At 41.1% G+C, this 16926-nt stretch overlaps 1 long non-coding RNA gene across 2 annotated transcripts in view; it reads right to left on the bottom strand.

The window, feature by feature from the left end:
* Window positions 1-16278, bottom strand: part of LOC141730071 (uncharacterized) — a 37805-nt gene extending 21527 nt beyond the window's left edge. For both annotated transcript variants that reach the window (XR_012581531.1, XR_012581530.1), the window contains exons 1-2: window positions 15702-16278; window positions 155-185 (exon numbers count right to left, since the gene is read on the bottom strand). This is a non-coding gene — a long non-coding RNA (uncharacterized LOC141730071). The remainder of the gene's footprint in view (window positions 1-154; window positions 186-15701) is intronic.
* Window positions 16279-16926: the final 648 nt, after the last annotated feature.

A 16926-nucleotide genomic window follows, 5' to 3' on the forward strand; every position in this document is an offset into this window, starting at 1 on the left:
ACTGTGAAATCATCAGCCCATTGGTTCTCTGAGGAAAATATTTTAGTTCATTTGAGTCTGGCTAAGTGTTGGAGATAAAATATTCTATTTTACAGTGTTGTCTTTGGCCTCTATAATCTGGAGGGTTGATTAGTGGAAATCAATAATTAGTTACCTGGTTATGGTCTGAATGCTCAGGGTGATCCCTGGAACACAAATGAAACAATTCCATGAATTAGAGAAAGCTGTGAAAAGTTTGTCTTTACAAAAGAAAAGAGGACATAAATAGAGCACTGAATTCTTGGATAAACAGGAGCAAAGCACCAGAAAATTTGTTTTAGAAAACAATAATCAACAGGATATTTGCGCTGAGATCTTCCGCCACTGAGGAGCACCAGAAGCTGGACCAAGCCCAGTTCATCCAATGAGGCTGCTCCAGTCTAAGCACTGGAGATTGGGCTCCAGAATGTGTTAATTTTTCACATAAACAGAGATTTGTTAATTCTCCCCACACACACAGGGATTTCTGAACCAGCCTGGACACAGAAGTGCAGCATTTCATGCCTGCTCTGGGTTCCACCTGTCCGGTTTTCGGCTGTTTGAAGGGCCTGGAAGGGCCCGGAGTGGCCTTGGGGCAGCCCGCGTATCAAAGGACAAGAAGAGGCTTCAGTTTTCTTTCGGTTTTTATGTTTATTAATTGTTTATCTAAAAGATTTTCTTTCAGCCCGACAGAGCTCTGCTCAGCAGCCAGCCATGAGCACACTCCCTGCCCTCCGGACAGTCACCTATCTTTATACCCAAAGTTACATGTACAATATTTATCATTTTTCCCCAATCCTTTTTATTCTTATTGTCCGGTGCACTTTCAGTAATGACCAATCCCAAAGTGCCACCATCACCACAGAAGATGGAGGAGAAGAAGAAGAAGAAGAAGGACAGGACACGCCCCAATTCCTCCATCTTACTTCTCTAAACCCCCCTGTACAGAAATCCTAAACCCTGTGTCTCACCCTCTAATTAACCAATCCCTTCACCATTCACCCCGGTGAAACCCTCCTGTCCTCATACAGGTGTCGTCTCCTGTGTAGGATCAAAGTCCAGCCACCAGACACTTCTGGAACATTCCAGGACTCCCGAGCCCCCCAAGGGTGGTCTCGGTGGCACCTCAGTCCTGAGGTGCTGAGATCCCACACCACCCTGGCAGCTGAGGCTTGCCCAAGGTTTTGTGCACCAGAGCTGCTTCCCTGCCTTTCAGACCCGTGGTTTATTCATATTTATCTATTTCTATCTCTCCTCTTCACTTCTCCCCTTGCTTCCCCAGATTAAATTACAACTAAACTCTTAAAACAAGATCAGAACCTGCCTTTAGCACACACATTTCCCACTCAGGTCCTTCTCTGTGACCATCCCCAGTCTCTGCACAATCTGCAAGGGAGAGATTTTATTCCAGGTGTTTAACCCGTGGTTTATTAAAAACCACAGTGGCTGCTTAACAGAGCAAACCCAGAACCATCCAGTGACAACGTGGGCCTGCCAGGCAGAGCTCCTGAGCCTCGTTAGCTTCTCTCCCAGGAAATCTGGGAGCTGGCACCGGCTGCAGGAGCAGCTGTTCCCCCGTCCTACAGATGTTCTGCAAAAGGAAATCAAATCCCCACTGCCCTCGGACCTTCCATGGGAACTCTGCAAAATCCTGGAGACGCTTGGGAGCCTCTCCAGGACAGGCTGGGCTTTGTGGGGACACCAAATTTATAGGAGGGGACAGATCCCAGCTGTGGGTCACAGGTGGCATCACAGCTCCTGCCATGGAGCCAAACCCAACCTTCCTGAGGGCCAGAACATCCCAAAAATAAAAATGAAAATAATCTTAAAAAAAACCCACCACCAACAAAAAATATTAAAAATAAAAATAATCCTAAAAAATTAAAGATAAAAATATTTAAGAAACAAAAATAAAAATATTCCTAAAAAATTTACAATAAAAATATAAAAAAAATCCCAAAATAAAAATAATTTTCAAATAAAAATAATTTCAAAATTTAAAATAATTGAAAAATAAAAATAATCTTAAAAATAAAAATAATCCTAAAAAATAAAATAAAAATATTTTTAAAAACCCCAAAATAAAAAGAATTGAAAAATAAAAATTTAAAAAATAAAAATAATTTAAAAAATAAAAATTATTTTAAAATAAAAATTTAACAAACCCCCAAAAAATTAAACCCCCCAAAATAAAAATAATTGAAAAATAAAAATTTAAAAAGTAAAAATAATTTAAAAAATAAAAATTATTTTAAAATAAAAATTTAACAAACCCCCAAAAAATTAAACCCCCCAAAATAAAAATAATTTTAAAATAAAAATTATTTAAAACATAAAAATAAACTTTAAAAAACAATAATAAAAATAAAAACAAATCTTAAAAAAGAAGAAGAATTTTAAAAAGTATCACCTGTATGATATCACGTATTTCTACACATGGCACATAGATAGAACTCTTTAAATAGTATTCTCCATGCAAAATAATTTATGTAAACAGAGGATATCTGTGTAAACTATCGATATCTATAGAACCATCTATAGAAATAGTTTCAATATAGACAGAATTTCTGTGTAAACTCTAAAAATAGTTTCTATTAAGAGAGAATAACTACCTAAACTATTTAGGATATATAAGGGGTGTATATATAGATATATAGGGTGTATATATAGATATATAAATAGAATAAACTATATATAAATTGTATAGAGAGAACTTTCTATTTATATACACTGAATTTAAATATCTGAAAATAGAAGACTTAAGCAGGAAAGGTGGTTTATAAAAAGAATTCCCTAGTGAAGCACTTCAGTGACACAGCAGCAGCTCAGGGGTACACGAAGTGTGAGGCTGCTGCAGTTAAATGCTGATAAAAGCAGTGTGGGCAGGCTGAGTCTGGGATTCACTGGAGCAGCACAGCACAGCTTGGTTTGATCACATCTGCAGGGTGTGAGAGTGTTCTGCAGGCACTGCACTTCCAAAAGAGCTGGATTTATACAGTTCCTGTGATGGATCTAAGTGCCAAAACCCCATCATTTATGAATTTATGTATTGTATTTGTTATACATATGTATTTATGTAGAACTGTTCAGAGATCGTTCTACCCCAGATTAAGGGGTTATCCTATTACCACTTAAGAGGTATACTGAAAGATAGCAAATCTCAACCACTTGCTATCTTGACTTGAATTTTTTTTATTGTACATGGGTTATCCATTATTACCTGTTATAGAATAAATATAATTCATCTTTTCCAGTAAATGTTAGAATAGTTTGTCTCTAATTCATCTGTCCCACCAGATCGTTCTACCCCAGATTACGAGCGCTGAAGTGACCACACCAGGGAGTTCTGCTCAGCCTCTGGCAGATTCCTCTCTTAGAGAGCTGGGAGAACAAGTGGCGGCTGCTGTGGTGGGAACAGATGTGTGCCACGCACCCCTGCACATCCGAACAGGAAAAGCTGCATTTGTCAGCAGTGATGGATCGTCCCCGTGCTGCTCCCTGTCCGGTTATCTCGGCTGTTTGAAGGGCCTGGAAAGGCCCGGGGTGGCCTTGGGACAGCCCGCGTATCGAAGGACGAGAAGAGGCTTCAGTTCTTCTTTCGGTTTTTATGTTTATTAATTGTTTATCTAAAAGATTTTCTTTCGGCCGAACAAAGATCTGCTCAGCAGTCAGCCATGGGCACACTGTCTGCCCTCCCGGACAGCCACCTATCTTTATACCCATTGTTACGTGTACAATATTTATCATTTCTCCCCAATACCATCTATTCTTATAACTCGGTGCACTCTCAGTAATAACCAATCCAAAAATGCCACCGTGGCCAAAGAAGATGGAGGAGAAGAGGAAGAAGAAGGACAGGACACGCCCCAATTCCTCCATCTTACTCCTCTAAACCCCCCTGTACATAAATCCTAAACCCTGTGTCTCACCCTCTAATTAGCTAATCTTTTCACCATTCACCCCGGTGAAGCCCTCATCCTTGTCGTCTCCTGTGTAGGATCAAAGTCCAGCCACCAGACACTTCTGGAACATTCCAGGACTCCCGAGCCCCCCAAGGTGGTCTCGGAGGCTCGGCACCTCAGGACTGAGATCTTGAGATCCGACAGCTCCCCACATGTGCCTCTCCCACAGCTCTGCAAGAGTGGCCTTGAAACTCTGACACCTGAGATCCTTCCCTGCATGATGGAGCGGCTTTTTCCCAAATGATCTTCTTCCAGGTGAGGGAATAGGAGCTGCCTGTCCCTGCTCCTCCCAGCTCTCCCATATAAAGACAATTTCCCCTGCAAAAGTTCAGACACTTCAGGACAAACTCAGTCTCTCAATCCCCTTGTCTGTGACCGTGTTCACAGGGGTTCTTGGATGAGGGAAGAGATGAGGATCTGACTCCACGCTTCAGAAGGCTGATTTATTATTTTATGATATATATTATATTAAAACTATACTAAAAGAATAGAAGAAAAGGTTTCATTGAAGGCTAGCTAAGAATAGAATCAGAAAGAAAATGAATGATAACAAAGGTTTGTGGCTCGGCTCTCTGTCCAAGCCAGCTGACTGTGATTGGCCATTAATTAGAAACAACCATATGAGACCAATCCCAGATGCACCTGTTGCATTCCACAGCAGCAGATAATCAATGTTTACATTTTGTTCCTGAGGCCTCTCAGCTTCTCAGGAGGAAAAATCCTAAGGAAAGGATTTTTCATAAAAGTTTTTTGCAACACTTGTCCATCCCCTTGTCACTCCTACCTTTAAACCCTAGAAAAATTATGCAGTGGGACAAAGTGTGGATGAAAAGGAGAGAAACAAATAAAATAAGCATGCAAAATAGGAATTATTGTATGAAAATAAAATCACAGAGCCACAGACTTGGCTGGGTTGGGGGGTTTGTCTCAGACACTGTCCCTGCTCCCCCACCCTGCCTGCACCAGGCACTGGCACCATCCTATGAAGACAATTTCCCCTTGCCAAAATTCAGACACTACAGCCTCTCAATCCCCTTGTCACTCCTACCTTTAAATCCTAGAAAAATTATGCAGTGGGACAAAGTGTGGATGAAAAGGAGAGGAACAAATCAAATAAGCATGCAAAATGGGAATTATTGTATGAAAATAAAATCACAGAGTCACAGACTGGTTTGGGTTGGGAGGGACCTTAAAGCTCATCCAGTTCATTAAAGCTCATCAAATCAAGGTCTCCATAACTAAATGGACTTGGGCTAAGTGGGGATATGAGCTAAATTACTTGGGGAGATAGAAGAAATCCAGTTCCACCCCCAGGGACACCTCCCACTGTCCCAGGTGCTCCAAACCCTGCCCCGCCTGCCCTTGGACATTCCAGGGATGGGACAGCCACAGCTTCCCTGAAAATCCCATTCCAGCCCTTCCCCACCCTCCCAGGGAACAAATTCCTCCAAACATCCCATCTAATTAAGTTCAAAATTAACACCCAGAACTTCAGATTTCCATGAGCAGCTCCTTCCAGGCCTCCCCAAAGCCAGGATCTCATTGACCAGAGCAGCATTTAGCTCGTGCTCAGCACTGCTAAGCCTCAGCAATTCCTTTGTCCTTGCCTGGGCAGCTCAGCACTCATTAAATCAAGGTCTCCATAACTAAATAGACCTGGATATGAGCTAAATTACTTGGGGAGATAACAGAAATCCAGGAAAAAGCAGATAATTGGACCTAAATCCCACATGGATGTATTACAGCCCTAAACATTCAGATCTTTCCTCCTCCTCTAAAAACAAACAAACAAAAAAAAAAAAAACCCAAAAAACCCCAAATTGGACATCTAAAACTGATTATTCCACTTCTGTATAGATTTTTGTGGTGGGAGAATTCTCAGCTGTATTTAACCCAGCTTTTCCAAGGTCATGAAGCTGCCTTACAATTATGAGGTTGGAGGTGGTGTTTGTTTTTATTTAAAGTGGTTTAAGCAATCAGAATAAACCTGAGTGGGGATGTGGAGCATCCTCCCCAAAGCCCTGTCCTGTGTCACAGAGAGCATCCTGCTGCCATCTGGGTGCAGGAGAGAGATTGTAAGGTGAATTTGCAATATATTTTTACAGAAAACCCAGTTTAAATTGGTCCATATTGCCAATATTTCACCCAGCTCTTCCTTCCAGGGTTAAATTGGAGTCATTCCAAACAAAGCAATAAAAAGAGCCACCTTTCCCCAGGAATCAGAAATTAAGAGCCAGATGAAACGACAGACAGTGTTTTTGTCAAAATGTGCATTTTCCAATCAACCTGGCAATTGGAGAGGGGCACTGGAGGGTTTAACACTAACGAGGCTGAATGAAAGAAGGGGAAAATCCAATTTCTGAAGGTCCCACAATATTTTGCCCACTTGCCTTATCCCTCCCTTGGAAATGAGAGCAGAATTGATGCAATTTTGCCAAACAAACGCTCTCCACACTGAGCAGAAATACTTCCCTACAGAAAAAGACGCCATGCTTGTCCCTACAGTGCAATTTTAATTTCATTTCTAATGAAATTCCAGATGGATGGATGTGGATGTGGCACCTGGGGACAAGGTTTGGTTTGTTGGTAATTTGTCCAGCTGCTCATTGATGGTTGGATTTGATGGTCTTAAAGCTCTTTTCCAACCTGAATATTTCCATAATTCTATATTTTCATACATTGAATTGTCCTAAAATTATCCACAACAAGAGTTAATCCCTAAGCATTAAGAAACTGTCCTAGAAATAGATGAAGAAAGAAGAAAAATAATTCTATAGAATAAACTCCAAACCTCTAGCAATTTCTGGGTGGGAGAACTCCTGAACAAAATCTGTATTTAATATTAGCATTTGAGTGATATTGATAATAAGAGAAAAAAAACCCAAAACTTTTCGATATCTTTTATGAGGTTTTCAACCTGTGTGTGTATTTTAAAATACACATTATTTTAACATATACATTATTTTAAAATATACATACAGACAAAAAAACCCCATTATTTTAAAATATACATACAGACAAAAAAAAAATCAATTTAAATGAAATGAAATCTCAGCTTATGGAGCAACAATTCAGGTGAAACAGAAAAGTTTGCAGCTAAAATCAGCTGCCCTTTGCTGCAGCCAGAGCTTTCCATGCCCATGGAGTTTGACAGCAGCTGGAGCCCTTTGAAATTCTTCCCCCACAATTACAGACCTGAGATCCATGGCAGCTCCCGGTGTTATTTCTGTGTTATCCCAGCCATTGTGCAGATATTTTTAGTTTCAGATTTGTCACAGTCCTTCACCTGAATTCAGGAAGAAAATGCCCTAAATGCAGTACATCCTAAATAGTGTCAAAAGCACCAGTTTTTTTGAGTTGTTGGTGATCCTAAAATAACCTTTTGCAAATTTAAAATGGAATTTATTTTCCCTATTGGCAAGGCAATAAAAAAGTGGCTGAGACAAATTTGTAGACTTTTCCCAGGAGTTCATTTTTGTATTCTAATTAAGTCTGACGTGCTACATAATACAAAGATTTTTAAAATTTTGTTTTAGAGATTTAGAACATCCGGACTTTTGAAACAAGCTCTGATGGCATTTCCTGGGACAGAAAAGACAGTAAGTTTGTGGGTTTGACTATTTAGGACCTGGTTTGTATCCCAAATTATTCTGAAATAATTTTTTTTGGGAATTAGGATATAGTCCCCCCCCATTTTAAGGGAAATTTCCCAACAATTCAGTATCAGCTGCATTTTACAGTTACTCCACACGTCCAAAGATAATTCCAATAGAAATTCAGGAGGATGCTCAGCTGAACCCTGACAAGGAGGGGCAGGAGAGGCCTTGCCATTTGATTTTCTAATCTCCTCCTCTCCCTTTGTGACAGCCAACCCAGCTCCTTTTGGTCCTGATAAAGGTGCTCAAGGCTTTGTCTTTGCCAGCTCTCTCTGCCCTGACCCCATTCTTTTATCTACAGGAGCATCTTTCCATCACTGCTGACTTCCCTGGTCGTGCACCTGTAGTTTATAGCTCTAATTTTATATTTTATACTTCTTATATTATATTACCTATATTTTAAATGGTTTTATATTTTATATATATATTATTTTTACATTTTATATTTAGTGTTATTTTATCTTTTGTATTCTATTATTTTATATATTTTATTTTGTGATCTCTCACTAAATTCTCTCTCCTGCTGAATCCACTACTTGAGCAAGACTTGACTTTAATTCCCTGAAATCCTCCAGCTGCGTTTAAACACAAGGCATGGAAAAGAGTCATAAAAATCAGGGAAAACAACCCAAATATTCCTCCTGACATCTCAGCCCCATCCTGACTGCAGATAGTTCATGTCTCAAGATTTCAGGTTTATCTCTGAGCCAGGGTGGAGGCTGGAGCTTATTCCCTTGTCCATCAATCCTGATTTCCACAGACAAGCTTGGACTTGGCAATTTGTGTCCTTTCAAGGGCTTGGAGCAATCATTGAACAGAAAGCTTCCATAAAAAACCCAAACAAAGAAAAAAAAAACCCCAAACAAATAATTCTGCAGAACAAAAAGTCAGGGCAAAGGTAAACAAAAAAAGGTAAACAAAACAAACCTCACTTAGAAAATATGCATTCATAGGAAACATTTAAATGGAATTTCCTGTAGCCTCTTCAAATAACAGCTTCTAAATTTGTTTCTGTGTTGAACACGGGCTGTGAGGTCTCTTGGTTCTGTTCCTTTCTATAAAATAAGGGAATTTATTTTAACTATTTTAATTTTAATGAACTCCAAGTTTCATTATATTAACCTCTGGGCCTTGCAGGTTTGCCCAAACCATGTCAAAAGTGAGGCACAAAATCCTTGATTTTTTTCTTATGCCAAGTTTTCCCATGATGCCCAATGTTATCAAAATCCTCATTTCTTATCAGTATTCCTCCTCAGATCCCTTTTGATTGTAATTACATTATTAATTATAATAAAGGTTGGTAGTGAACTACAGCAGTATCATCCTGAAGAAATCCTTCAAATTAGGCTTGAAACAAATTCCCCTCTTTTTAATTATGAAAGGATTTACCAGGAGTTCAGAAACCCTTTACCTGTTTTATTTCAAACCTGATCAGAACAAGACTTAATCCTCCAAAAATTCTGCTGCAAGCTGGCATCTGCTGTGATTCTGAATGTGCTTCATCCAAGAACAAAGCCAGAGCTACAATGGAATGGCAAATGTAACAACTCTGGAATTATTTCTGATGCTTCACAATGCTAACCAAGCCCCAGCAAAGACAAACAGATGTTTCCCCACAACTGGAATTAAATCAGCAATGTCACAATGAATATTTTGTAGCTTTTTTTGTGCTTATTAATCATTTGTACCAAGTTTCTCCATTCTGCTGTCTCTGGTTTTGCTGCTTTGGAGATATCTCCAGGAGTGTGGTAGTGTGTTGTTAAGTTTCTTGTGTTATTCCCCCAATTTATGTATTGTTCTCCCCTATTATGTGTAAAATGGGTTCGTTCCCCCAGTTTTTCCCGCCACTGCTAGCCTGTCAGCTAAGTTGCCATAGTAACCGCTATTCATAGTTGCCGATATGTAATTGCTCCTCCCCTGGTTTCCCTTATAAGTGAAAGTTGTTTCCTCCCTGTCCAGTCAATCACTCCCTCCCTCCTCCCAGGTTTCGAGAACCTTCTCCTCTCTGGAGATGGTGGCTGGCTGGGGTCCCAGGACACCTCCTTTACCTTTTGATTATTGGTCTCCATGGAGTGTCAGTTCTGTGAAGTTCATCCCCTCACCTTTCCCGATTGGCTCCGCCTGTACCCACCCCCCTCCTTTATAATCCTGTTTTCACCCCCTATAAAAAATCTATTTCCCGGTTGGTTTCCGACGTTTGGATCCCGCAACACCTTCAATAAACCGATGTTTAACCCCCGGGAAATGGTCAGCTCCGTTCCTCCCCAATCCCAGCGGTGTGAGCCAGTCCGCAGCCAGCACAGCCCGAGGCCCTCAGACGCCGAAGGGCGCTGGCCAGGAATTGCAGAGGGGCGTCGGCCTTTCGCCCTCAGCTAGTCGGACTCTAAACTTCGGGCCACATATGCCCCCCTCTGCACAGGAGGACGTTTCTTGTCCCTTTCATGAGCAATCTCAGTGGAACTGAATTCCCTCGGCTCCCTTCCAGGCCATCCATCCTCTGCTGTCCATCTGTCCATCCATCCACTCCTGTCCATAGGCCAACCCTCCAACTTTCATCAAATGGATCCAACTGATCAATTGGCCAAGAAGAAAAATGGCTTTTTGTTTTTTTTTTTTTCTCCTTTCAGGATTCATCACCTCAAACAGAAACGCTCTGTTGCAGAGCCTGACACCCACTTTTGTACCAAATTCAAAGTAAAAAGCTTTTTATGGGATTTCTTAGGGGATTAAAAGACACACAATGCTCCTCTGGCTGTAGCCTCCCCATCATTTGGATCTTATCTCTCCCATCCCAGTATGAAAAGACTTCCCAAGTGGATGAAGAGCAGATGGCAGATGATTCTCCCAACTGGAGATGCCTGGATTTGATTTGTCACTCACTGAACACTGGCAACAAAGCGCTCCTGTGCCCCTGTGAATAACCTGTGTGCTTTGGATATTTTCTGGTGGTGTTTGGGCAACAGCTGCTGGTAAACAGAGTAAAAGCTTTGATCAAATAGTCATTTTTTTGGGTTGTTTGGGGTTTTTTTAGTCATCAATGACTTCATTCCTTTGCTGTTGCTGTCCCCAAGGTGTGTTTTGGGGCACAGCTCCACTGCAGCTGGGAAATCTTGGCTGGACACTGTCACAGACACATTTTATGGAAAATCCTTTCCTTGGGATCTTTTCTCCTGAGAAGCTGAAAGGCCTCAGGAACAAAATGCAAACATTGATTATCTGCTGCTGTGGAATGCAACAGGTGCATCTGTGATTGGCCTCATGTGGTTGTTTCTGATTAATGGCCAATCACAGTCAGCTGGCTCGGACAGAGAGTCCGAGCCACAAACCTTTGTTATCATTCCTATTCTATTCTTAGTCAGCTTCTGATGAAATCCTTTCTTCTATTCTTTTAGTGTAGTTTTAATATAATATATATCATAAAATAATAAATCAGCCTTCTGAAACATGGAGTCAACATTCTTCTCTCTTCCCTCATCGTCACAGTTTCCCATTTCAAACACCTTCCTGAATTCCATTTTCCCTGTTCCACAAGGAAATGTCTGAAGCCAGCAGCCTGTGGGTTGAGAACCTCCTGCTGTGTTCCCTCATGATATGGGGGTCGTAAATCCTGGAATATCCTGAATTGGAAGGGACTCACAAGGATCATCTACGTCCATCTCCTGGCCCTGCACAGGACAATCCCAAAAATCCCATCCTGTGCCTGAGGGCCTTGTCCAAACCCTTCCTGAATCCCCATTCTCAGTGCAGCATTGCCCATTTATATATCTGTAATTTAATTTATATATCTGATAATAAGTCTACCCATTATTATCTGATAAATCTACCCATTATTATAACAATGCAGTGAACGCACAGTGAGATTTATCTGGCACTCTGTATATATCACAATAAGAAATCCAGAAACCATCAAGACACCAGGAGCTCAAATCCCAGCTTGTGTGTCGTGGAACTCTGGTTCCACCACAAATTTCCTGCCATTTCCAATCTCCTGGGATGACAAAATTAACAATTTTTTTGTAAGTAACTTCTCAAGCAGCACAGTTTGGGGTGTTGAGGTTGGTGGCGTGAATATTTTCCTTTTCCCCCCCAGATTGTTCTACCCTTCCCAGCTTAGCACAAAGATTCATTGTCACAAGTGCTCGACTCTGAGCAAAAACTTTGCAAATCCTTGACACAGCATTAATCACTTCTGCAGGCTTTTCTGCTATCAGAGCAGATGTCTAAAGCACGGAATCCATGCGGGGAGCCCTCAGAAGTTTGTGTTGTTTCCACCGCCTGAGGGGCAGATATTTAAATTTTCTTAATATTGAGCCAACTCCATTCTTATCACAGTCACACAAAACCACCACATCATTCAATAGACGTTGTCTGATCTAATTAATTCCCTAAAAAGGCAGATTCTGTTAGGAAAAAAAAAAATAAAAATCTAGCCTTAATAGATGTCCAAATGGCTACAAACCACATTAGGCTGAAGGAATCTGATCCCATCTGCGATGGGAGATGTGTGGAATAATACAGCCTGGATGCAAAGCATATTGAACAGAACAAAACCCAGCCCAGAACAGATTTACAGCCTCTAATCCACACAAAAATCTGCTAAAATAGATCAGCTCTATCACATAACACCACTTTCATCTGGTGGCCAGGAGCCCTGCACCACTTGGGCTCATTTAGCAGATCAGCCCCGTTCTGTTCCTGATTTCATGCAGGGATGATTAAGGATGAAAAATATCACAGGCACTTGGCAACAGCAAGAAATAAATAAATAAAAAAGCTTTGCTCCCTTTGGCTTTACCTATTTGCTCCAGAATTTAAAAACCAACAGGATTGAATTAGTCATGGACAATAATTGTTTTCTGGGGGAAAGAGAAAAAGGGAAAAAAATCCTCTGTGAGAGCTTTGGGGGTTTAGATTTTAGAAGTATTCTAAGACAGGAAAGTAAATTAAGCTTTAAGAGGCTGTGAGGGACCCACTGTCAGGAGATGTCACATCCACACTAAAATTAGTTTCTGTTGAGACTTTTTTATTTTTGAGAATGGTCCAAAGCTGCAAGTGGAGCAACGGGGAGAAGAAGTGCATTAATCAAACAGGATTTGGCACAATTACCTAAGCCACTTAAGGTATTTTTTATATATTCTATTGCAGCCAAAGCACCAGAGATCCTCATCAGATGGAGTAAACAGCTGCTGGGCTGAGGATTATGGACTGCATTTTCTAAATTTACAGAGCTCAGACACCAGTGTGAGTCACCAAGGCCTGACTTGGAGCTGGAACCGAAGCCTCCCCTGCCCCCAGAAATGATCCCAGAGCCCCCCATGGGAATGGAGCTGCACAAGGAGCTCCTGCCAAACCCCACAGCAGAGAGAGGCTGGGCAGGGAGGCAAAAACACACACAGAAACGGGTTTGCTTTGCATTCTGTGTGATAATAAACAGCAGAGGGGATTACTCTGATGCTGTGGTGTGTTCTTAAGTTCGTTAGTTTGCTCCCCCCATTTTCTGTATTACTTCCTGCTGCTACCCTGCCAGTTATGTTGCTATGGAAATGAAACTGCTCCTCCCTTGGTTTCTCTTATAAAGTGAAAGTTGTTTCCTCCTTGGGGTCAGTCAATCACTCTTTTTCTCCTCCCAGGTTTCGAGAATTTTCTTTTCTCTGGGAGGTATGGTTGGCTGTAGCCCCGGAGCCCCTCCTATGATTTATAACAGTTGGTTACTTTAGTATATCAGTTATGTTTTGTACCTCCAAATATGTATTTCTATTGGATAGCCGGGTTTCCCTGCCTTCTTCCCCCCTTTTCCCTTAAAACCCTCTCCTGCCCCCTGTTCGGGGCCATTTGCTGGGTGTTTCCCCTCCTTGTTGGTTCTTCTGTAATAAACCGACAGTTTATCCCCAGCAAGTGGTCGCCTCCTGATTCGTCTCTCACCGCGCTGCTCCGAGCTATCCCCCAGCTCAGCCCGAGGCCAAAGCCACCAAGGGGGGCTGGCTTTGGATGCACAGGGGCCCTGGCCTTCGCCCCTCACCAGATAGCCGGATTCCAGCGCCGTTCACGCCCCCGCGCACTCTGGATATTTGGAGCTGGATGTGCCCAGGTGTGAGCAAAGGAGGCTGAGAGGGGTGAGCATCTAAATCTGCCTGGGAGGAGGCTGGAGCTGAGGGGGTCAGGCTCTTGAAGAAGGGACAGGATGAGAGGAAACGGCCTCAGAGGAAGTTTAGTTTGGGTATCTGGAAAAATCTATTCAGCAGAAGGGCTGGGACAGGGCAGTGGTGGAGGAAAAGGTGACAGCGGTCACAGGGGTCTGAGGATGAGGGAAGAGATGAGAATGTTGACTCCATGTTTCAAAAGGCTGATTTATTAATTTATTATTTACATATTATATTAAAACTATACTAAAAGAATAGAAGAAAGGATTTCATCAGAAGGCTGGCTAAGAATAGAAAGGAATGAATGATGATAAAATCTTGTGACTGACCAGAGAGTCCGAGCCAGCTGACTGTGATTGGCCATTAATCAGAAACAACCACATGAGAGCAATCCCAGATGCACCTGTTGCATTCCACAGTAGCAGATAATCAATGTTTGCATTTTGTTCCTGAGGCCTTTCAGCTTCTCAGGAGGAAAAGTCCTAAGGAAAGGATTTTCCATAAAATATCATGGCTACAGGGAAATCCCTGGAGGGATCTCAGAGCTGTGTGGATGTGGAACCTGGGGACATGGGGCAGGGATGGGGATGGCTGGACTCGATCTTAGAAGGCTTTTCCAACCTAAATTACCCCTTATTTATTACTTATTACCCCTAAATTACCCCAAATCTACCCTTTAGGGTAATGGGGTAGATTTTCTCTATTACAGCACCTTGGATTCACCCCCAGCTCCCACTCAAAGCCCTCCCAGTCTCAGGCCCTGCTGTCACCCAGCCCTGGTGCCAAGGTGGAATAATGAAATACTCATCTCAAACCCATTGTATCACACGTTTCCAGTGTGAAACAAACTGCAATATTTACAATAGTTTTCAAATCTGGATCTCTGGAATGCTTCTGCCTCGCTCTTTAATCAGAACATTTCAGAGAGGAGAAAATCAGAAGCCTCTAAAGTCTCATGCCTGTGTAGTTTCATTTATTTAAAAATTAATCATAGACTGAAGGAAAGAACAGTAGTCCATTCCCACAAGAACTGACTTCAATTCTGCTGCCTTAAAATTACTTTGTTGCAATCTTTCCTTTTAATAAAATATTCACAGTGATTTAAGTGTGACTGATGGCAGTGAGAGAGATTTATTGTTATTATTATTATTATTATTATTTCACTGTTATCAAATTAAAGGCAATTTTGAGAGAGAAAAGTTCTTATTCAGCTGTGCTACTGCAAGTTTCCTGTGTTTATTTAGAAAACACAAGCTATGAACTCTGTAACCAGAGTATTTTAATTTATTTACTATATATTCTCTCTGAACTATGAATAACAAACCCTGCAAACAGCAAAGACAAGAATTCACTGAACAAAAAACCATTTTTCAACAGCTTTTGTGCACAGGGACATGGGTTCTGATGGAAACCTTTCAGAGATGACTTTTGTGAAAACAAAAGTCCTGCTATGTGAAGAGTTCTTGTGTTTGGGAGCATCATCCAAACACAAAATCATTAAGGATTCACATCCTTCCCCCTGAATTTGTGCTCTGAGAACTGCAGTGCACAAAAATATCTTCTCTGGATGTATTTTGGGTAGGGTGGAAAGATGTGCTGCTTTTTCCCCTCACCAGTTTTCAATTTTTTAATCCATCCTGGAGAATATAAACAGCAAAAAATCCTAAAATCCCGTCAGCTTCACCGAGGAAAAATAAAAATAAATAATCAATAAAGGGGGTTCAAATGTCCCCTCCCAGCTCCTGAAGTTACAGAGACTCACTGAAATCTTTGGTGCCTTAAAAAACTTCCTCATTTTCACGACTGTGAGGAAAAACTGGGAAGAATCTACTTAAAATCAGCTGCAGAGCCATTGTCTGCACCCTTAAAAACAGGAAAAGTCTCAGAATTATAAATATAAGCCAAGTTCTTATAGTCTGACCTACCTAAAGCTTCACTTGGAGGATGTCAGGGTACCAGGGGAAGCAAGATGAAGTTTTCCAGGAGAGATTGAGGAGCAGCAGCTGATCCCTGCTTTATCCCAAGGAGGAAGAGGAAAGGCCATGAAAAACCCTGGGGTAGCTCCAGAAGGGCTCACTCAGCTCCAAACAGCAAAAATCTGCTTAAAATTGAAAATATTTGTGATTTTAAGAAGTAACATCTCATCATACCTTACACATTTTTACATCCAGAATTTCCCTTTTTTCCCAAAGGAACAACAAGACCCCAGTCCATCATTTTCATAAAAATTCACCCCCAGCAGCTTCTTCTGAACTTCACACACATGAGGTCATAAACAGGGCAAACTTACCCTCAGTCTGTTCAGATGGCCTTGCAGTGCAAGCTGGAGGTTGCTGAAAGCTGCTTTAAATGATAACAATTATGGAATTAAAGATGGGAATTAATAGCTCTTAATTGCACTTAAAAGCAGAAGAGCTGAAATCAGAATTTTCTGGAACATTTCTTCCACAGATACCAAGTGTGCTACACTTCATGGGTTTATTTTTCCATACCCTCACTCAGCTCCAACAGCAAAAATCTGCTTAAAATTGAAAATATTTGTGATTTTAACCAGTAACATCTCATCACACCTTACAAATTTTTACATCAGAATTTCCCTTTTTTCCCAAAGGAACAACGAGACCCCAGCCCAACATTTTGATAAAAAATTCACCCCCAGCAGCTTCTTCTGAACTTCACACACATATAGTCATAAACAGGGCAAACTTACCTCAATCTCTTCAGATGGCCTTGCAGTGCAAGCTGGAGGTTGTTGAAAGCTGCTTTAAATGATAACAATTATGGAATTAAAGATTTGAATTAATGGCTCTTAATTGCACTTAAAACCAGATGAGCTGAAATCAGAATTTTCTGGAACATTTCTTCCACATATGCCAAGTGTGCTACATTTCATGGGTTTATTTTTCCATACCCTCACTCAGCTCCAAGCAGCAAAAATCTGCTTAAAATTGAAAATATTTGTGATTTTAAGCAGTAACATCTCATCATACCTTATAAATTTTTACATCCAAAATTTTTCTTTTTTTTTTTCCCAAAGGAACAATGAGACCCCAGTCCATCATTTTCATAAAAATTCACCCCAGCAGCTTCTTCTGAAATTCACACACATATAGTCATAAACAGGGCAAACTTACCCTCAATCTCTTCAGA

This window comes from Zonotrichia albicollis, chromosome 9, assembly GCF_047830755.1.
Source record: "Zonotrichia albicollis isolate bZonAlb1 chromosome 9, bZonAlb1.hap1, whole genome shotgun sequence".
Classification (NCBI taxonomy): Eukaryota; Metazoa; Chordata; class Aves; order Passeriformes; family Passerellidae; genus Zonotrichia; species Zonotrichia albicollis.